The following is a 6,109-nucleotide window of genomic DNA, read 5'->3' as shown; positions in this document are numbered from 1 at the left end:
AGGCAGGCAGACACTGAGAGGCATCTTCTACCCAGGGAGCCACGTATGGAGGAAGTTCAGGCTCCTTCAACACTAACATGAGGTGGTGACGCTGAGACCAGTCCATTGGATCTGTGAAGGCCACATGGAGCATTTGGTAGGCTCAGGTGCCCCTTCACAGATGCAGAGACAACCCCAGTAGGGGCGGGGAAGGGAGGTGAGAAGTGACTGGATCCTGGTATCTGAGCCCCAGGGCCCACCACAGAAGTGCTGACATGCACTTTGCATTGCAAAAGCAGTGGAGGGGAAGGAAGTGGTGCCATATGGGAGCCACAAGATTGACAGGGGCACTGACCTCAGACTAAATCACAGTCACCCCTTACTCAGATCCCTCTGGTGCCTTACAGGGAGATAAAGAAGAGCCAGTCACTTCTTGACCTACACGTTTAAAGGGCTCTGACCTCATCTCAACCCACTGAGTGTGGTCTGCTGATCTTTCTGCTCACCTCCCAGGCTAAACCCCTTGGCTGGATCAGTGACTTGCTTTGCTGTCTCTTGTCCAGACAGGCTCTTCCTCAAGCCCTTCGTGAGGCAGAGGTGACAAATGTTGATCCAGAAGACAAAGTGATAACACTCACTCGATGCCAGTCATCTTCAGGGATCCAGGAAGAGAGCATTTTTCTCTTAGCAGCAGACAAAGAAAACAGTGGTGCTGGGCACGATGGCGTACCCCTGCAACTCCAGCTCTTACTAGCCTGCAACACGAGGATTCCGAGTTCCTGTGGTATAAAGGGAAGGGAAGGGAGTGAACACGCCCATTCTTAAGGGGTTGGATGCAAGTAAAAGAATGCAGTTCTTGACTTTGTTGCCACAGGAGACAAGCTTCAGAGTCTTGGTTTTACTCCCTTGCCCCCACCACTAGGAGAACCAGAGGCCTCTAATGAGTGGAACGAGAGCTGATAGCAGAGCCTCAGGTTCCTCTCTGGTGTTTGGACTAGTCAGAACTCCATTGTTCAACCTTGATGAGAACCTCCTGTGCCCACCCAGAGCTTCATCTCTCCCTCTACTCTTTGTACACGTCCTGGCTCACCCTGCTCTCTACCCAGCTTCCAGCTCCAATTCACCTGCATCTTGACCCATGCTGTTCCTCAAGCCTAGAACTTTCCATGACTCATTACTATGGTCCCCCAGGACTTGACCCAGTAGTCACCTTTTTAAAAAAGTCTCCCCTAATTTCTCCAGGGAGGTTGGGTTACCCCTCAGAGCCCCCGTGATGACTCATGTCATGCTATCTGTTCATCTGTCTGTTTCTCCAGGGAGTTAGAGACTTTGGGGACCAGGGGTTATGCTTTCTTTTCTGTGCTTCAGCACCTAGCGACATGCCCAGCAATGGTAGCCACATCCTCTCCAAGACAACAACTCTGGAGTTGACTAACATGAAAACAGACACAGTCAGAACCCCTTATGGTTGATTTTTTTTTAAAGATTTATTTATTTTATGTATATGAGTACAGTGCACTGTAGCTGTCTTCAGACACACCAGAAGAGGACACTGAATCCCATTACAGATGGTTGTGAGCCACCATGTGGTTGCTGGGAATTGAACTCAGGACCTCTGGAAGAGCAGTCATTGCTCTTAACCGCTGATCTACCGCTCCAGTCCCTACGTAGGGTCAGTCCTTTATGCTTATTATCTGAAAACTACAGGAGAACCATACTTACAGTAGAATTCTTTGTAAGCATTCACATGAGATAACCTAGTCCTGTGGCTGCCATGTAATAGAGGGCCAATAAATGTCTATACCTTAATTAGTGTGATGGTTACCTGTGTCAACTTGACAAGACTTGAATCACCTGGGGAAAGAGTCTCCGTGAGGGAGTGTCTACAAAGGGTTGGCTTGCGGGCATTTCTGTGGCGATTATCTTGTAAGTTAAACAGTGTGGGAAGTTCCAGTTCATTGTGGGTGGTACTCTTCCCCCGGCTGGGTGTCCTGAACCCCATAAGAATAGAGAAACCAAGCTGAACAATTAAGCAAGCAAGCCTCAATCCATCCATCTTTCTCTGCTCTTGACTGTGGATATGGTATGAATACCTGCTTTGTGCTCCCGCCACTGTGAGCTCTCTGCTATGATAGATTGTAACATGGAATTGTGAGCCCCCAAAACTCTTTGTGTCCCCTAAGATGCTTTTTTTGGGGGGGTGGTATTTTGCCACAGTTCAAGAAGTTAAACTAGAACATTTCATCTCAAACTCTTAACTTCTATACAGCTGGAATGACTATTGAGGCAATGGACTTTCTCTTAGGGTTTTACACTTTGGATATCAGTTATATTATTATGTCACTTATCAACAAACTTACTATGACAGAGTTGATATTCACCTACAGAATAATGAAATTAGATTCAAAGTTTATGTCTAATATAAAATTCAGTCAGAAATGGATCAAAGATATTGATTTAAATCCCCAAATGCTCACACTTCTAGATGAAAACATAGGAAGCATTTTTGAGACATTGGGGTAGGCAAGACCTTTCTGAACAGAACATCAATAGCACAGCAGCTAGCCTGAAGTACCAACAGACGTCACCACGCGAAGTTAAAAAGTCTCTCTGCACAGCAAAGGGAACTATTGGCAGGGCAAACAGACAGCCCAAGGAATGGGAGAAAATCTTTACGAACTGCACTTCAGGGCCTGATACTCAGAATTTACAAAGAACTGCAGAAATCAATATACTAAGATAAAACTTCTAATCATTAAGTGAATTAGTGAAATGAACAGTTTTCAAAGGAAGAAACATGGATAGCCAATAACTGTTTTGGGAAGTGTTCTACACTCCCAGTCATCAGATAAACACAAATTAAACCACCTTGAAATACCATTCACCCCAATCAGAAGGCTGTCAACAAGAAATCTGTCAATAAATTGTTAAAGAGGATGTGGGGGGAAAAGAAACCTTACCTACTGCTGGTGAGAATGCAAAGTAATGGAGTCATCATGGAGATCTATTTGGACAGAAAATGAAAAGAACTGCCATATAACCCCTCATTGCCCTCCTGGGCATGCACACAGAGATCTCCATAACCTACTAGAGATATTTGCTCACCCAGTGTTGTGATCATAAAAAGAGAAAGAGCTATAAGAATATATTCTGGCGGGGTGTGAGGGAAGGGGGTGCCTCAGTGGGCCCATGTCAAGGCATCCCTTCCCCCTGAGGGACCAGACACACACTAGTATAGTATAGTATAATATAGCATAGCATAGCATAGCATAGCATAGCATAGCATAGCATAGCATAGCATAGTATAGAATAGAGTTGATTCAGGGCATGGGGAGGGGAGTTGAGAGAGTAGCAGAGGCAGAGAAAGGCAGAGAGGAGGAGAGAGTAGAGAAGTAGAGGCTGGCCATGACTATGTGGAAGAGGGGGAGGAGGGAATGAGGAGAGAAGGGAAGCAAGGGGGCAAGAGGCAAGGGAGAGAGGCAGGAGTAAGAGAGAGGAGGGGCAAGCAGCCCCTTTTATAGAGGGTCAGGCCTACCTGGCCTTTGCCAGGTAACTGTGGGGGTGGAGTCCAGACAGAATACCAACATGTTTATTAATGCTCTGTTTCTGAAGGCAAGAAAATGGAACCAACCTAGGTGTCTTTCAATGGATAATGAAATATGGTGTGCACATAAAATGGAAAGTTATTCAACTCCAAAAAAAAAAAAAAAAAAAAAAGTCATGAAGCGTTCAGGAAAATGGGTAGACTTAGAAAGTATAATATTAAGTGAGGTCACCCTAACTCAGGAAGAAAAAAAACCCCACATGTTCTCCCTCATATGTGGATCTTTGCCTATAATTCATACTCATATATATGTAACAGCTGTAAGAGTATAGCATAGCAGGAAATGGTAGCATTAGATGACAAAGAAAGACAGGATATAGGCAAAAGGACAAAGAAGTCATAGAAGAGGGTAGAAAAGTATTTTCCTCATACAGCCCAGGACCACCTTCCCAGGGAATGGTGCTACCCACAGTGGGCTGGGCCCTGCTCCATCAATTCACAATCAAGACAGTCTCCTACAGACATGGAGACCGCAATCTGATCTAGGCAATCCGTCAATTGAGAATCCCTTCTTAGAGACTCTAGGCAGTGTCATGTTGGGGTCTCCCACCTCCTTGTTGCTGCCAAGCCTACCTTGCTGTTACACTAATCACTCTCCTTCAAAACACCAGCCCCCTACAGGCGCTGAGGCCCACCAGAGAGTTGCTGTGTCTCCACCGCCTACCGAGAGGACCTCCCCGGATCTCCCAGAATGCAGCATCTTTGGACCGCCTACGTCAACAGACACTCATCCCCGCCTTGATCCTTGGACCCGCCTACCATCCCTTGGACCGCCGCCGGCAACTTCAAAGACTAAAGATGGGGCTGGGGATTTTTCCATGTTACTTAAACAGAGTTCGGTTATTAAACCTCGAGCCTTGATCAGAGTCTTGTCTAGGCTTCTTTTTCCTTTCACAGCCTATTCCCTTTTAGGATATTCCCGCCCTTCAGGACGAACCTAGACCGGAGTGTTTCCGCAGGCGAGAACACTCAGTGTCACATAAACATTTAAGCTAAGATAAGACAGTCCCCTGTCAAGGGCACTCCTTATGACCAGAAGACCTCTGTATCAGCTTCTTTTATTATTGCTGTTCACAAAACACCCAACAAAAGCCACTTACAGAAGGGGTTGTTTTGGTTTGTGGTTTGAAGGTACTGTCTACACTCTACCATGACACGAAGGTGAGATGGTAGGAAAGTGACAGCTGGTTACTGTTGGTCGAGAAGCAGACGGATGAACGCTGGTACTCAGCTCCTTTTCTTTTCTTTTCTTTTCTTTTCTTTTCTTTTCTTTTCTTTTCTTTTCTTTTCTTTTCTTTTCCTTTTTTTTTTTTTTTTTTTTTAAATTCAGTTCCAGACACTAGCCTAAGGAATAGTGATGCCCACTCAGAGTGGGCCTTTCCTGCTCAGTTAAACCTTTCTGGAAACACTCTCACAGCCACGCCCAGAGGTATGTTACCATGGTGATTCTAACCTCTGTCTGCCTCAAGCTCCACCTCTTAAAGTTGACACTGCCTTCCAACAGCTCCAGGAGCTGGGTGGATCCAGGGGGACATTCAACAGCACAGAAGATTGTTGTGATCATTGAAAATGCCTCCAGGGACAACATTCCAGGAGGCAAAAGTCACTGGATAAGTGGATGGAGTAGACAAAAATCTGCTGAATGATGCCTATAAACCTCTGCTGTTTGAAATCAAGTCTGTGGTCATTTGTTATGGAAACCTCGGTCATTGGTTCTCAGCCTTCTTAATGCTGCTACCCTTTAATACAGCTCTTCTTGTTATTTATGGTGACCTCCAACCATAAAATTATTTTTGTTGCTAATTCACAACCATAATTTTGTTACTGTTATACGTTGTAATGTAAATATCTGTGTTTTCCAATGGTATAAGGGGACAGACCTCTGTAAAAGGTCATTCAGCCTCCAAAGGGGTCGTGACCCACAGGGTAAGAATCATTGACCTAGGGAATGGCTGTGGAAGGGTTGGGGTATCACTGGGTGTGGCCTCACCATTGCAGTTGTGATCTAAGGTTCAAATGCCCAGAGAACCACTGGCATGAGTGATGGTGACTCCACGTGCAGACTTAGTGCAGAACATAGCTGTGTTCTCAACGGGTATAAGAGGAAATGTATTATTTTCTTCTTTTGTGAGTGTGTGTATTATGGATGATTGTAGGCATGTATGGGGGGACATATTGTGTGTGGGGGTAATGTTCATGCATGTAGAGGTTTAAGGTTGATGTTGGGAAGCATTCACCATGGTTCTTATTCACTGAGGCAGGGTCTCTCAATCAAGCCCAGAGTTCACCAATATGGCTCCTCTTAATAGTCAGATTGTTCTGAGGTCTTATGAGTCTGCCTACTAAAGCTGAAATTACAAGCAGGCTGCCACCACCACCTGACATTTACAGTGGGTTCTGGGGATCCAAACTCTGATTGCTCATCTTGTAAAACATAGCACACATTCTCTGTCTCTGTCTGTCTGTCTGTCTGTCTGCCTCTCTCTCTCTCTCTCTCTCTCTCTCTCTCTCTCTCTCTCTGTGTGT

This window comes from Mus pahari, chromosome 1, assembly GCF_900095145.1.
Source record: "Mus pahari chromosome 1, PAHARI_EIJ_v1.1, whole genome shotgun sequence".
Classification (NCBI taxonomy): domain Eukaryota; kingdom Metazoa; phylum Chordata; class Mammalia; order Rodentia; family Muridae; genus Mus; species Mus pahari.
The sequence above is the reverse complement of the archived record's forward strand: the minus strand, read 5'-3'. Positions refer to the sequence as shown.